We start from the raw sequence: 17,168 nt of genomic DNA, 5'->3' as shown, positions 1-17,168 counted from the left end.
AGGATTTTGCAAGTCTGCAATGTGCTGAAGCAAATTTTTTTGCAGTACCTGTTGAAATTGGTCCGTAGGCCGAAACTGTACTTGCGAAGCAAATCATTTCTACAGGCAAAGGCGAATGTGTTGTTCTTTAAGAAATAATACCGGTACACAACGAACCCACCGCTACAGATCACGTGGTTGCTTGAGGTTAGCAGATGTAGTGGCAGTTGCAGCCCCCTACAACAGCTGACTGTCTTGTTTACCTCACACGCCGCGCGAGTGAACCGTTCGCATTAATTAGCCGTCACATGCAACAGAGCGGAAATTTTCCAGTTTCGCTGCCGGACACGCAACCACGCAGCCCCGATAAGCCACTGGCAGGGCGCGCGCACCTGCTGCCTCCTGCGTGCATCCGCGTCCCATCCGCAGATAGTTGCGCGCAGATATCGCCAGAACCACAAGGTGACGTCACACAACTCTGAATCACCGCTGATGCGCCGCGTCCGGCGCACGACTGTCACAGCGATATGCTCCGACAACGAATCCAGCTACTGCAGTAGTTCGTTCGTGTGTCCGCCGAAGGGTGTTAGAAGTCATACACGAATACACACACACACACACACACACACACACTAGCAAAAAAAACTAAATTCCTTCCGAACAGGCCTCAATAGGCCCAACGGTACCGACCGGCCGCCGTGTCATCCTCAGCCCGGAGGTGTCACTGGATGCGGATATGGAAGGGCATGTGGCCAACACTCCGCTCGTTTGTCAGTTTACGAGACCGGAGCCGCTACTTCTCGATCAAGTAGCTACTCAGTGTGCCTCACAAGGGCTGAGTGTATCCCGATTGCCAACAGCACTCGACAGACCGGATGGTCACCCATCCAAGTGCTAGTCCAGCCCGACAGCGCTTAACTTCGGTGATCTGACGGGAACCGGTGTTACCAATGCGACAAGGCCGTCGGCAGCCTCTTCCTTCCTTCTCTAATAATAGTAGCTTCTCTACCATTGGTTGAATACATTATTTCGTCATTTAATTATTCTCTTGCAGTAATTTATTTGATTTTATTTTTTTTTTAAATTAGATGTCGTCATCCGTCTGAAAATTATGCTTAGTTTGTAGTTTTATTCTTTCCAATATCTAATGATGGGTTCGTTTGACAGACCACCGGAAGGAATTCTGTTCATTTAGTTACAGCTCTCACTTCTCTGTTTCTTCAATACATAGGAATAAGTTTTTTTAAGTGTAAATTGGACAAAAGACATCTCTTTTGACCCTAGCTTTCTTGGCTGTTTTCTGTTTCAGCCCTATGTATTTTCCACACTATGCCCACGTTGAAACGATGTTTCACATTCATACATCTGTCTTTGTTTTTATTTATGACTGTGTTTATTTATTTTGATCTATCTGTTTTTTTTAAGTATTGCCAAAGCAAACGCTAATTTTAGCGTTCGATTTATTTGAAATAGTTGTCTTTATGGTTCTGTTTATGGCCCTGCTCTCTTCTTTCCGAGGACTGGTTTGATCAGTTCTCCAAGCTAGTCCATCCTGAACATTCCTCTTCATCTCTGCTTCACTAATGCTACCTCTGTCCATTTGTAGCTACCGTGGTCATCCTCTAAATTTTTTCCCCTCACGCATGTCTCCATTACGAAACTATTCCTTGATGTCGAAGGATGTATCCTCTCAAACGATCCCTTTACACGTGCCGAAATCTTTTACTTCTCCAATTCGATTCAGTACCACCTCATTTGTTGCTTGACAGGATACTGAACGCTACTCTTCCTTCCTTTATTGTCAGTCCACCAGTCTAATCTTCAGCAGTCTTTTGTAGCACCACATTTTGAAAGCGTCTGTTCTCATCTTATTCCAACTCTTTTCCATCCACTTTTCACTTCCGCACAAGGTTACACTTCACACAAACACCATCAGCAAAAAATTCCTAACACTTAAATTGATGTAAGATGCTAAGTAATTCATTTTTCCAAATATGCTTCCTTGCTATAACAAATCTGCACTTCAAATTCTCTCTACTACGGCCATCATCAGTTATATTACTGCTCAATTAGTAAAACCTGTCTACTACTTTTTGTGTTTCATTCCTTAATCTAGTCTCCTTAACTTCTGAGGTCATCAGTCGCCTAGAACTTAGAACTAATTAAACCTAACTAACCTAAGGACATCACACACATTCATGCCCGAGCAGGATTCGAACCTGTGACCGTAGTGGTCGCTCGGTTCCAGACTACAGCGCCTAGAACCGCACGGCCACTCTGGCCGGCAATTCGGATACATTCCGTTTATGCAAGAATTTATGCAAAACTGATGTACTTATAAATGAACAAATGTAACCGCCTTCTAATGTTGAGTAAACCACCCTGAAATTGGTAAAGGCAAAATAAGCTGTCTTAAAAAGTGTCAGATCGTATTTTTTTCCCATTCTGTTGTATATGCTTCGTATGGGTATTTGGCAACCATGAACTGCTGAACAAATGATCCGTTAGCACTCACTTCTGTCGTCACCTTAACTCTTTGGAACTGATATTATTATATTCTTTTTGAAGTATGAGGTCTGCCGGTTTCATATTTATTGTATGCCAGGAGAAATAATTTTATCACACGTGGCTCCCCGAAGGACCTCAGTAATTCTGATAGAATGTCCTCTACTCCAGGGGCTTTTTTCTCTAATTCTTCTCGCAGTATCATACTGCTCATCTCATCATTTTTTTACTCTTATCTTTAATACTGTCTTGATCTTCGTTGCTCTTATTTAGCACTTACATATTTCCCTTCCGCCTTTCGGTTTTCCCTTCTTTGCTTTACACTGTGATGTTATCTGAGCTCTTAATATTGACACAACACATTCTATTTTTAACTGCTCTGTCTGTCTTTCCTCTAGTCGTACTTTAGCAACCCATTTGTGTTCTAACCATTCCTGTTTAGTTACTGTTTTCTTTTTAGAAGTCTATTTTCCCTCTCGGCTGCTTCACTGGATACATTGTTACATTTCAATATCTCCTGTATTTCGTGAGGTTTCTAGTAGGTCTGTCTTTTTACCTATGTGATTCTGTACTGGATTCACATTTTCGTCTCTCAGAGCTACCCACTCAATCTCTATTGTATAACTTTCCCCTGTTTAAGCAAACGTTGACTAACGCTTCTATGAGGCTCCCGACAACCTCTGGCTCCTTCAGTTTACACATATACAGATCCCATAACCTTAATTTCCTTTTTTCCGTTGCTTCAGTCTTAATCTACAGTTCATAACCAATAACTTACGATCAGAGTCCACATACGTGCCTGGAAATGCCTTACAGTATAACGTCGTATTTCGAAAATTATTGCTTAGCGTTATATAATCATTCTAAATCCTTCCATTGTCTCCATGTCCCTCTGACGTGTATCGGATGTGGCATACATCAGTTAACTGTTGCACAGCCGGCCGATGTGGCCAAGCGGTTCTAGGCGCTTCAGTCTGGAACCGCGCGACCGCTACGGAAGCAGGTTCGAATCCTGCCTCGGGCATGGATGTGGGTGATGTTCTTAGGTTAGTTAGGATTAAGTACACTCCTGGAAATTGAAATAAGAACACCGTGAATTCATTGTCCCAGGAAGGGGAAACTTTATTGACACATTTCTGGGGTCAGATACATCACATGATCACACTGACAGAACCACAGGCACATAGACACAGGCAACAGAGCATGCACAATGTCGGCACTAATACAGTGTATATCCACCTTTCGCAGCAATGCAGGCTGCTATTCTCCCATGGAGACGATCGTAGAGATGCTGGATGTAGTCCTGTGGAACGGCTTGCCATGCCATTTCCACCTGGCGCCTCAGTTGGACCAGCGTTCGTGCTGGACGTGCAGACCGCGTGAGACGACGCTTCATCCAGTCCCAAACATGCTCAATGGGGGACAGGTCCGGAGATCTTGCTGGCCAGAGTAGTTGACTTACACCTTCTAGAGCACGTTGGGTGGCACGGGATACATGCGGACGTGCATTGTCCTGTTGGAACAGCAAGTTCCCTTGCCGGTCTAGGAATGGTAGAACGATGAGTTCGATGACGGTTTGGATGTACCGTGCACTATTCAGTGTCCCCTCGACGATCACCAGTGGTGTACGGCCAGTGTAGGAGATCGCTCCCCACACCATGATGCCGGGTGTTGGTCCTGTGTGCCTCGGTCGTATGCAGTCCTGATTGTGGCGCTCACCTGCACGGCGCCAAACACGCATCGACCATCATTGGCACCAAGGCAGAAGCGACTCTCATCGCTGAAGACGACACGTCTCCATTCGTCCCTCCATTCACGCCTGTCGCGACACCACTGGAGGCGGGCTGCACGATGTTGGGGCGTGAGCGGAAGACGGCCTAACGGTGTGCGGGACCGTAGCCCAGCTTCATGGAGACGGTTGTGAATGGTCCTCGCCGATACCCCAGGAGCAACAGTGTCCCTAATTTGCTGGGAAGTGGCGGTGCGGTCCCCTACGGCACTGCGTAGGATCCTACGGTCTTGGCGTGCATCCGTGCGTCGCTGCGGTCCGGTCCCGGGTCGACGGGCACGTGCACCTTCCGCCGACCACTGGCAACAACATCGATGTACTGTGGAGACCTCACGCCCCACGTGTTGAGCAATTCGGCGGTACGTCCACCCGGCCTCCCGCATGCCCACTATACGCCCTCGCTCAAAGTCCCTCAACTGCACATACGGTTCACGTCCACGCTGTCGCGGCATGCTACCAGTGTTAAAGACTGCGATGGAGCTCCGTATGCCACGGCAAACTGGCTGACACTGACGGCGGCGGTGCACAAATGCTGCGCAGCTAGCGCCATTCGACGGCCAACACCGCGGTTCCTGGTGTGTCCGCTGTGCCGTGCGTGTGATCATTGCTTGTACAGCCCTCTCGCAGTGTCCGGAGCAAGTATGGTGGGTCTGACACACCGGTGTCAATGTGTTCTTTTTTCCATTTCCAGGAGTGTAGTTCTGTTCTAGGAGACTGATGACCTCAGATGTTAAGTCCCATAGTGCTCAGAGCCATTTGAACCATTTAAACTGTTGCACGTTTCTATCCTTGGTTAAGTTTAGCTAAGAAATTCAGAAATATACCCTACAGTCAGAGACTGAAGTCAGACCCGGTTTGTCTGTAACCATCTGAGTCATAGCGTCGTTTGTGCACTCACTGTAAGCGGGAAAAGTGCACATTATGAACGCAAATGAACATAAAATTATCTACAGAACAGCGCGTGTTTTTTTTCTTTTTTTTCAGCTGCGGTGGAAATTTGATCGAAAATGTGAGATTCAAGACGATATTCCGTAGTTCCCGCTCATACAGCCGTGATACAATTAGTAACTACTGAAGAAGATCTGTAGCTCGTTGCACAGGCATTCGTTCTGTCACTCAAGAAACCTGCAAGAAGAGATTCCTAGGAAATACATTTTTTTCATAAGTGTAGATAGAGTAGCATGGAGAGCTGCATCAAACCAGTCTCAGGACTGAAGACCACAACAACAACAACAAGTGTAAGGGGAATGATGAAAGCATTACATATGGAGCCATAGCGTCTTACACTGGTACACGCCCTAATGGAGGATAATCCTGATCGAAAGTGTGAATTCTGCCATCTCATGAAACGAGTTTTAATTTTAGTGGAACAAACACAGTTGCGTGTATTGGTTTTCCTGTAAATCCTCGATTTGTAATCGTGGAGGAGTTACATGTTCCTGGAACTAAGGTGTAGGTTGTTATATGCAGCAAATGAGTCATAGGCCCTTATTTTTGCAATCGGATCATGACTGCGGGAAGGTATCGTGAAATATTAAGAGAAATTATTCAATTAGACAATAGTGCTGTACTTAAAGCTGGTCGAAACAGTCTAATTTGGCAACAAGACAATGCTCCACCGATCTACCGAATACATGTTTGTGCATTTTCGGATGACAGTTTTCAAGATTGGTTGGGAAGACGAGCTAAAATTGATTGGCCTTCGAGATCACTGGGCCTCACACCGTGTGGTTTTTTTGTGTGGGGGATAATGAATAACAAAAGCATTAAACCTGTAGCATTTAATGGATTTGATTGAACAAGAATTTGAAATCATTTTGGAAATAATGGGGAGTTGTGTGACAAGATACGTAAATCAGTGTTTAAGTGACATGTTAAATTTCTTTATAACAATGGAGGACACCTTGAAAAGTTCCAGCAGGACTTTGTACAAACCACTAAAGCTGCAAAACCCTGTACTGCAGTTTCGGTGTACGCTTCTCTATCGATACTTAAATTAACTGGTTGTGCTTATTAAATTATGCCCGCTGCAAGAATTTTACAAACCAATTTCCTTACTGACATATCTTTCCAAAATATTCGAAAGGCTAATGCACTAAAGAGTACTCGCACACTTAAGTGGAAACAATTTACTTACCATATCACAGTTTGGATTCCATAAGGGTAGCTCAACTGAAAATGCTATTTACACAATCACTCATCAAACAGCACAAGCCTTAAATAACAATATATCACCAGATTGTATTTTTTGTGATCCTTCCAAGGCATTTGACTGTGTGGGTCATCTTACTATCTTGGGAAAACTCAAGTTTTATGGAATTGATGGCTTTACCTCGTCTGAATCACACTTACTGTAACAAACAGAAAGCAAAAGGATCTGCTGAATAATTCAGACACACTTATCGTAACAAATAGAAAGCAAAAGGTTGTGCTGAATAATTTAGATAATGTCAGAAAGGTAGAAAATTTTAATGACTGCGAAAAAGAAGTAATCACGCAGGAGTTCCACAGGGTTCAATTTTGGGTTCATTCATATTCTTTATATACGATATGTGAGTGATCTTTCACTTAACATTCAAGAAGCAAAACTGATATTTTTTGTGGACGATACTAGTACCATAATAAATCCCAATAGAGAGAAAGTAACAGAAACGTTGGTTAATGATATTTTCAAATGAATTATTAAGTGGTTCTCTGTAAATAGATTCCCCAAAATAAAAGAAACCACTACATTTAGTTCTGCACAACAAATGAAGTCATTATAATGTAGCACATGATGAGGAATCAGTAAACAGGGTAGAATGCTCTAAATGTTTGGGTGTACATGTTAATGAAATCTTGAAGTAGAAGAAGTATTTCACTGAGATTCTCAAACAATTGAGTTCAGCAATTTTCTGTCTTAGTATAAGTACTAATCTTGCATATCTTGCTATATTTTGCATACTTCCACTGAATAATGGCTTAGGGAATAACCCATCACGTAGAAAGAAAGCCTCGATAGCACAGAAGCAAGAAGTAAGAATAATATGGGTTTGTTCACCCACAGAAATCGTGCAGGTGGGGAGGCTTGCGTGCCTCAGTGATACAGATAGCCGTACCGTAGGTGCAACCACAACGGAGGGGTATCTGTTGAGAGGCCAGACAAACGTCTGGTTCCTGAAGAGGGGCAGCAGCCTTTTCAGTAGTTGCAGGGAAAACAGTCTGGATGATTGATTTCTTTGGCCTTGCAACACTAACCAAAACGGCCTTGCTGTGCTGGTACTGCGAACGGCTGAAATCTAGGGGAAACTACAGCCGTAATTTTTCCCGAGGGCATGCAGCTTTACTGTATGGTTAAATGATGATGGCATCCTCTTGGGTAAAATATTTCAGAGGCAAAATAGTCCCCCATTCGGATCTCCGGGCGGGGACTACTCAGGAGGACGTTGTTATCAGGAGAAAGAAAACTGGCGTTCTACAGATCGGAGCGTGGAATGTCAGATCCCTTAATCGGGCAGGTAGGTTAGAAAATTTAAAAAGGGAAATGGATAGGTTAAAGTTAGATATATTGGGAATTAGTGAAGTTCGGTGGCAGGAGGAACAAGACATTTGGTCAGGTGAATACAGGGTTATAAATACAAAATCAGATAGGGGTAATGCGGGAGTAGGTTTAATAATGAATAGGAAAATAGGAATGCGGGTAAGCTACTACAAACAGCATAGTGAACGCATTATTGTGGCCAAGATAGATACGAAGCCCACACCTACCACAGTGGTACACGTTTATATGCCAACTAGCTCCGAGGATGACGAAGAGATTGATGAAATGTATGATGAGATAAAAAAATTATTCAAATAGTGAAGGGAGACGAAAATTTTATAGTCATGGGTGACTGGAAATCGATAGTAGGAAAAGGAAGAGAAGGAAACGTAGTAGACGAATACGGAATGGGGGTAAGGAATGAAAGAGGTAGCCACCTGGTACAATTCTGTACAGAGCACAAGTTAATCATAACTAACACTCGGTTCAAGAAACATGAAAGAGGGTTGTATACATGTAAGAAGCCTGGAGTTACTGGAAGGTTCTAGATTGATTATATAACAGTAAGACAGAGATTTAGGAGCCAGGCTTTAAATTGCAAGACATTTCCAGGCGCACATATGGACTCTGAACACAATCTATTGGATATGAGCTGTAGATTAAAGATGAAGAAACTACAAAAAGGTGAGAATTTAAGGAGATAAGACCTGGAAAAACTGAAAGAACCAGAGGTTGTAGAGAGCTTCAGGGAGAGCATTAAGGAACGATTGACAAGAATGGGGGAAAGAAATACAGTAGAAGAAGAATGGGTAGCTTAGAGAGACGAAATAGTGGAGGTAGCAGAGGATCAAGTAGGTAAAAAGACGAGGGCTAATAGAAATCCTTGGGTAACAGAAGAGATAGTGAATTTAATTGCTGAAAGGAGAAAATATAAAAATGCAGTAAATGAAGCAGGCAAAAAGGAATACAAACGTCTCAAAAATGAGATCGACAGGAAGTGCAAAATGGCTAAACAGGGATGGCTAGAGGACAAATGTAAGGATGTTGAGGCATATATCGCTGGGGGTAAGATAGATACTGCCTACAGCAAAATTAAGGAGACCTTTGGAGAAAAGAGCTCCACTTGCATGAATATCAAGAGCTGAGATGGAAACCCAATTCTAAGCAAAGAAGGGAAAGCAGAAAGATGGAAGGAGTATATACAGGGTCTACACAAGGGCGATGTACTTTAGGGCAGTATTATGGAAATGGAAGAGGACGTAGATGAAGATTAGAAGGAAGATATGATAGTGCGTGGAGAATTTGACAGGGCACTGAAAGACCTAAGTCCAAACAAGGCCTCGGGAGTAGACAACATTCCATTAGAACTACTGACAGCTAGGGGAGAGCAAGGCCTAACAAAACTCTACCATCTGTAAGCAAGATGCATGAGACAGGCGAAATACCCTCAGACAAGAATAATATAATAATTCCAATCCCAAAGAAAGCAGGTGTTGACAGATGTGAAAATTACTGAACTATCAGTTTAATAAGACACTGCTGCAAAATACTAACGCAAATTCTGTACAGACGAATGGAAAAACTGGTAGAAACCCACCTCGGGGAAGATCTGTTTGGACTCCGTAGAAATGCTGGAACACGTGAGGCAATACGGGCCCTACGACTTATCTTAGAAAATAGATTAAGGAAAAGCAAACCTACGTTTTTAGCATTTGTAGACTTAGAGAAAGCTTTTGACAATGTTGACTGGAATACTCTCTTTCAAATTCTGAAGGTGGCAGGGGTGAAATACAGGGAGCGAAAGGCTATTTACAATTTGTACAGAAACCAGATGGCAGTTATAGGAGTCGCGGGGCATGAAAGGGAAGCAGTGGTTGGGAAGCGAGTGAGACAGGGCTGTAGTCTCTCCCCGATGTTATTCAATCTGTATATTGAGCAAGCAGTAAAAGAAACAAAAGAAAAATTCGCAGTGGGAATTAAAATCCATGGAGAAGAAATAAAAACTTTGAGGTTCGCCGACGACATTGTAATTCTGTCAGAAACAGCAAAGGACTTGGAAGAGCAGCTGAACGGAATGGACAGGGTCTTGAAAGGAGGATATATTATGAACATCAACAAAAGCAAAACGAGGATAATGGATTGTAGTCGAATTAAGTCGGGTGACGCTCAGGGAATTAGATTAGGAAATGAGACACTTCAAGTAGTAAAGGAGTTTTGCTATTTGGGGAGCAAAATAACTGACGATGGTCGAAGTAGAGAGGATATAAAATGTAGACTGGCAATGGCAAGGAAAGCATTTCTGAAGAAGAGAAATCTGTTAACATCTAGTATAGATTTAAGTGTCAGGAAGTCGTTTCTGAAAGTATTTTTGTGGAGTGTAGTAATGTATGGAAGTGAAACGTGGACGATAAATGGTTTAGACAAGAAGAGTCGTGCTACAGAAGAATGCTGAAGATTAGATCGGTAGATCACATGACTAATGAGAAGGTACTGAATGGAATTGGAGAGAAGAGAAATTTGTGGCACAACTTGACTAGAAGAAGGGATCGGTTCGTAGGGCATATTCTGAGGCATCAAGGGATCGCCAATTTAGTACTGGAGGGCAGCGTGGAGGGTAAAAATCTTAGAGGGAGACCAAGAGATGAATGCACTAGGCAGATTCATAGGGTTGTAGGTTGCAATAGGTACTGGGAGATGAAGAACTGTGCACAGGATAGAGTCAATACTGCTCCTGTATGTTTATTATGAAAACTGGTTTGTTAGACATGATTTTGATAAAAGAAGTGTTTAGATGATCTATGGAACATGAACTAACTACTTTTTTTCCTGTGTACGAGCAGCCACTGATATATTCACTGACCAGCCGAAACATTACGAACACTTGCTGAATACCAGGTTGACTTGCTTTGGGAACGCAGTATAGCAGCAGTTCTCTGTGACGTGATTATGACAGTTCCTTGACAGGATTTCGGAAGCTTGTAACACCATACCTGTGAGGAGAAAAAGAAAAAGTTCAAATGTATGTGAAATCTTACGGGACTTAACTGCTAAGATCATCAGTCCCTAAATTATCCTAAGGACAAACACACACACCCATGCCCGAGGGAGGACTCGAACCTCCGCCGGGACCAGTCGCACAGTCCATGACTGCAGACAGAGTTACGGATTGTTCACTGCTACGCCCCGCAAACCATTGTAGTGTGATTCTGTTGTTGTGAAACTGAATCCTGCTTGAATACACCATCGCCATAAGGAGTTCACTACCATACTCCTCGAGCCATTATAGATTTATTATGCCTGTGCTAGTGAGTCCTGGTGGAATGTATCGTCACTCTCTACGAAAACCGCAACGTGAGCTCACTACTATGCTCCTGGAAACATTTTAGAAAGATTCTGGCCTTGTGTCAGTCAGTCCTGGCGTAATATACAATTGCATTCAGGGAAGACTTCAACATGAATTCACTACCATGCTCCTTAAACCATTGTAGAATGGTTGTAGCCTTAAGACAGGGAGTCCTGGTGGAATATACCCTTGCCATCGGGGAAGACAATCACGAGGGTTCACTAACATTCTCCCAAAACCACTCTAGAACGATATTGGTGTTCTGAAAGTGCGTCTTAGTGGGATATAATTCGCTATCGGGGAAGACATCAAGCATGAAGAGATGCACGCGGTCTGTGTGCGTTAGTGTTCAAATACTTCACAGCTGTCAAGATGCCTTCAACTACTACCACAGGTGCAATGGAAACAGAGGTCCCTTTTGCGAACACGTCAGTCAATCTGATGTAACAAGAAACGCGTTTCAATTGATCTACGGTGCGCCCTCGATTATCCCGTGTTCACTACAATAGTTTTTTGCGTGAACACGCGATCCATATGCACCGATACACTTGTCCTTGCACCAGTATTTTACTCTGTCGTCATGTCTATCACAGATGGCCGTCTATCCCCCTTTACGGAGCGGACAATCTCCGATCTCAGCACCCTGTGATGATACGTGTACGTCGTTCTCGTCTACTAATGGTCTCTTTCGCTAGATGCTCACAACAGAAGCATGAGAATCGCCGACATGTTCCGCTTTTTCGGAGACGCTCGATTCCAGTGGTCAGCCCGTAGCAATGTGCCCTTTGTCAAACTCACTTACGGGTGATATCGTCGTCTCTGCTCCGGCTGTATGTTTCTTGCAACTTCACCAGAAGACATTCAGTCTCTCGATGGGCGCTGATCATACGAAGGGCGTTCAGTAAATAATGCAATACTTTTTTTCTCGGTCATTTTCGGCTGCAAAAATGAGGAATTTGTTGTGGGACATTGTGGAATATTTCTGCTTCAGCCCCATATGGTTTGATGAAGTCTAATAGGTGACATGGCTACACGTACTCTTCAAAATCTATAACGGAGGTACGTTCCAAGCAGGTAGCTATCATTGAGTTTCTTTTGGCGGAAAACCAGGCATAGCAGATATGCATAGACACTTGCAGAATGACTACCCACACGTGGCAGTGAACAAAAGCACAGTGAGTCGTTGGGCAAGTCGTCTGTCAACATCGCAACAAGTTGACGCAAACCTGTCCGATCTCCCGCTTGCAGGCCGGCCGAACACAGCTGTTACTCCTGCAATGCTCAGTGGATGAAAGATGAAAGATGCACTCCACGGGAAGCAGACGTAGATGATAGGGTGGTTACTGATGCAACAGGATATTGGCCCTGACGTCGACCTGTAGATTGGTACCATGCGGGTATATAGGTGCTCCCAGTAAGGTGGTGGAAGGCCATCGCATTGAACACATATTATGTTGAAATATTGGGTTTTGTGCAAACAAGTGGGGTTAATGTCGTGTATTCAATCCTGAACAGAACGTACCTGCTTTCAGAACAAATGTCTGTTGAATTGCTTATTGAATTCCTCTCGTAATAGTTATATGCAAATGTGTGTGTGTGTGTGTGTGTGTGTGTGTGTGTGTGTGTGTGTGTGGTTGCAAGAGGAATGTCAGAGAGAAATTTTGGAAATTTGTGGTAAGGTGTTATGGGACCAAACTGCTGATGTCATCGGTCCCTCTAAGGCGCTGCAGTCATGGACTGTGCGGCTGGTCCCGGCGGAGGTTCGAGTCCTCCCTCGTGCATTAGTGTGTGTGTTTGTCCTTAGGATAATTTAGATTAAGTAGTGTGTAAGCTTAGGGACTGATAACCTTAGCAGTTAAGTCCCATAAGATTTCACACACATTTGAACATCATCGGTCCCTAAGCTTACGCACTACTAAATCTAACTTAAACTAACTTTCACTAAGGACGACACACACACCCATGCCCGAGGAAGGACTCGAACCCCGACGGGGGGAGCCGCGCGGACCGTGACAAGGCGCCCTAAACCGCGCGGCTACCCAGCGCTGCTGTCACGGAGAGTTAACAAGGTGGGAGGCCAGTAACCGTCAAAATTGAGCTTGGGACGAATGTGTGTGATAAGGTAAGAGAAAGATTGCGTTGGTGGACGGATTTGGCGGACGTCCATTAAACGACTGAAGGAGGAGAGAAAGCAAAATCGATAACTGAGAGAGGCCTTAGCAAAAGAGAGAGAGAGACAGAGGCTCCCTTTACTCCTTAACGTATCTCACTAGGATGTTTTCGTTAAGGTCTCATGATGTGGGAGAAGCTAGAATTTATTATTTTCTGGTTGGATCAGCCTTTGTGTTCAGTGATTGTAGAATACCGAGAACCCTATATTCACTCGTCACAAAGTAAGTGATAACACCGCCAGAAATCCGTGCTTGAACATAAATGCAGATACTAACCAAGACTGCAGTTTGCTCTGTTGTATTTGACTACGAACGACACCTGTGCAATGTCCTCAGTACGTTACAAGGGTCAGTCGTGATCAGAACTGTGTTTTGTGTTGGTATGAGAGCACTGTGCAACAGCTCAGTACGTTCTAACGTAGGCATATTGCTGGTGGTCGTAAGGTGAGTGCTTCCATAATTAAGATAACCCAAATTTTTCAAGAGGCGTCGTATCGAAGATTTATGCAGCATACAGGGAAAGAGGAGAAACATCGTCCTTTAAGCCACAGGGCGGACGGAATTGTATGTTGAGCGATCGTGACTGACGGTCACTAAAGAGGATTGCGACGAAAAACAGACGACGACAGCTACAAAAGTCACAGCAGCACTAAATGTCGAGCTCAAGATCGCTGCAGCACCAAAACAAAACAAAAAACAAAACAAAAAACAAAAAAACACGAAGGGAAATCCAGAGCTGAAATTCCAAAACTATTTATCAGTGATGCAAATCCCGTAACATCAAAACGAGGAGCCGAAGGGAAAAAACCTGGACTATGGAGAAACAGAAGAAAGTGATTTGGACGAGTGAGTCTCGTTTTACATTGTTTCCAATTTCTGGCCGAGTTTAATTCCCCAGAGCGAAACATGACGGAGATTCGGAGATGATTTGACCAGCCACATCGTGGTATTCCACGGGACCCCTGTTTACTCTGCAAGGTCGTATTATTGCCAAGTACTGTGTGACCATTTTGGCTGATCGTGTCCAGCTCATGGTACAATGTTTGTTCCCCAGCGTTGATGCTGTGTTCCAGTTCGATAGAGCCTCTGTTCACATAGCTCTCATCGAGCAAGCTTGTTTTATGAGCATGAATTTTTGCGTCTCCCTGAGCACCGCAGTCACCACAGCTTAATATTATACAGCCTCTTTGGTCTACTTTAGAGAGAATGATGGCTAATCATTATCCACTTTCTTATCGTCACGGAACTTGTATCTGTTTTGCAGGACGAATGGTACTATATTCTCTTCGAGATGACTGGAAGCTTTTTCTAATGCCAACAGTTTTTCTGTGCGTATTAAGAACGGTAATGTGCTGTGTTTTTAGGGTTTCCATATTTCTGTCTACCCCCTGTCACTGAGTCAAATAGAATATACTTGGTGTTATTTTGAAAGGTGAAAAGTAGTCTTCTTGTACTGAAAGTGCTTGTATTCATTCCTATCTCTAGTCTCGTTCCATTCACTGCGCTAATTCATTTCACTGAATATAGAAGAAACACCTCTCCGTTAGGTCAGTAATACCTTTGACAAAAAATCTAAACCTTGATTCAACATTCCAGCAAAACTGACGATTTCTTTACGCAGTACGCATTTTCATTTTCCTTTGTTCGTCTTGCAAAACAGCAGAAAAGAAATTCTCCTAGTAGCTTTCAATACCGGACAGCACTCCACACACTTCGCTCGCCTCCTTTCCCTGTAGTGGCGCTGGTAGTCACTGTTGTAGAGCCGAGTCAGATAAAGGCAATAAGCAGACGGTGATAATTACCGCTTGACCCCCCTGGGAGACTGATTGCACATTCACAAAGAAACACGTCCTCGTATGTGCTGCCAGCGCCCGCAGACAGTTCTGCCTAACTGCAAGTCGCAATCCCACGTCGCGGATCCCAGGCGCAACGTTGCGCAATACTCTAACCTTTACAAATTCAAATTAAATTCTATCAGATACTAATCTAAGCTACAGATCCACAAAACAGAGGATAAAATTTAGCTATTTTGACTCCGCAAATGGTTATTTTGCACTATTAAGGATGAAGAGCATGTACAGAAGGCATTCTAACTCCAATACGCTTATTGGCGAACAGTACTTTATTTTTAAATTTCAATCCTATTGAATTTTTTTTTGGCTTGGCTTTAGACTGTTGTAAATTTGCTTTAGGAAGGCCATTGCTTATTTATATCAACATAAACGCATAGTCCGATCTACCCTCCAGATCGAAAACATGCCGTCGCCTTGTGATTTCCGACCAATTGTCATATTACCTACTGTAATATATTCTTCACCACCAACTGAACACTCGCGCGAATTCAGCCTATATGACAAATATCAGTCAGCCTTTCGTAAACACCGTAGCACGAACACTGAACTAATGAAGGTAATTGATGACCTGAAATATGCCTGAAAAACTATAAGGCCATAATATTGACTCTACCGTAAGGCCATAATATTGACACAACCAGGCATCAGCAAAGCTTTTGATACTGTTAACTCTGACACACTGCTCAGAAAAATGCAATGCGATTTCTCAGTGTATGCGCTGAAGTGTTTTGAAAGTTTTTTGGCAAACAGAGATCAGTATGTCTTCTGTGGGAACGAAAAATCGTCCTGAAGACATAGGATCTCAGGAGAGCCACAGGAGTCACTCTTAGGCCCATTTCTGTTTGCCTGGTATGCCAATGATATTTCGATGGTTCTTTCCTTTTGTAAACATAACTTCTCTGACGACTACCAACAGTTTTACGCAAGTGTGCGACTTGAAGATATAAATACTGCGATTGTTCAAGTGAATCCAGAATGAGATTTTCACTCTGCAGCGGAGTGTGCGCTGATATGAAACTTCCTGGCAGATTAAAACTGTGTGCCGACCGAGACTCGAACTCGGGACCTTTGCCTTTCGCGGGCAAGTGCTCTACCAACTGAGCTACCGAAGCACGACTCACGCCCGGTTCTCACAGCTTTACCTCTGCCAGTATCTCGTCTCCGACCTTCCAAACTTTACAGAAGCTCTCCTTCGCAGGAGAGCTTCTGTAAAGTTTGGAAGGTCGGAGACGAGATACTGGCAGAGGTAAAGCTGTGAGAACCGGGCGTGAGTCGTGCTTCGGTAGCTCAGTTGGTAGAGCACTTGCCCGCGAAAGGCAAAGGTCCCGAGTTCGAGTCTCGGTCGGCACACAGTTTTAATCTGCCAGGAAGTTTCTTGTTCAAGTGAATGATGGTCTGTCTTCAATAGCAACGTGGATAGAAAACCTGGGGCTTAAACTAAATGCAGAAAAGTCCCAAGGTTTCTTAATATTTCACCAGAAATTAATAAGCTCGGAATTCCGCGAACGACTGCTTCCTATTCTGTTTATCGGTATCTCAGTACCATGTCAGAAAGCAACGAAGAACTTGCATGTGTGGATGAGCAACTCAACCGGGCGCAGAATATTGTCGCCGCCGCGCGGGATTAGCCGAGCGGTCTTAGGCGCTGCAGTCATGGACTGAGCCGCTTGTCCCGGCGGAGGTTCGAGTCCTCCCTCGGGCATGGGTGTGTGTGTTTGTAGTTAGGATGATTTAGGTTAAGTAGTGTGTAAGCTTAGGGACTGATGACCTTAGCAGTTAAGTCCCATGAAATTTCATACACATTTGAACATTTGAACAATATTGTCGCCATGTTCCGGAAGACTTCTGCTTGCCTCGAGGCCCTCAAGAACTTTTTGAACATATTTCCACACGCTGTGAAACGTAAACTCGTGCAAGCAGACGCTCTACCAAACACCCACTATTGTTATGCAATTAATCACGGCACGATTAGTGGAAATACAAGACGGTTAGAATTAACCATAAATGT

The 17,168-nt window shown here is 43.8% G+C and overlaps 2 non-coding genes and 1 pseudogene across 2 annotated transcripts; 1 reads left to right on the top strand and 2 right to left on the bottom strand.

Moving 5' to 3' along the window:
* Positions 1–830: 830 nt before the first annotated feature.
* On the bottom strand, positions 831–948 carry LOC124799513 (annotated as a pseudogene).
* Positions 949–16,198: 15,250 nt separating this feature from the next.
* Positions 16,199–16,274, bottom strand: Trnas-cga. The gene has a single exon. It is a non-coding gene; the product is annotated as a tRNA-Ser (tRNA).
* Positions 16,275–16,434: 160 nt separating this feature from the next.
* On the top strand, positions 16,435–16,510 carry Trnas-cga. Its single transcript has one exon. It is a non-coding gene; the product is annotated as a tRNA-Ser (tRNA).
* Positions 16,511–17,168: the final 658 nt, after the last annotated feature.

This window comes from Schistocerca piceifrons, chromosome 5, assembly GCF_021461385.2.
Source record: "Schistocerca piceifrons isolate TAMUIC-IGC-003096 chromosome 5, iqSchPice1.1, whole genome shotgun sequence".
Taxonomy (NCBI): domain Eukaryota; kingdom Metazoa; phylum Arthropoda; class Insecta; order Orthoptera; family Acrididae; genus Schistocerca; species Schistocerca piceifrons.
The sequence above is the reverse complement of the archived record's forward strand: the minus strand, read 5'-3'. Positions and strand labels throughout refer to the sequence as shown.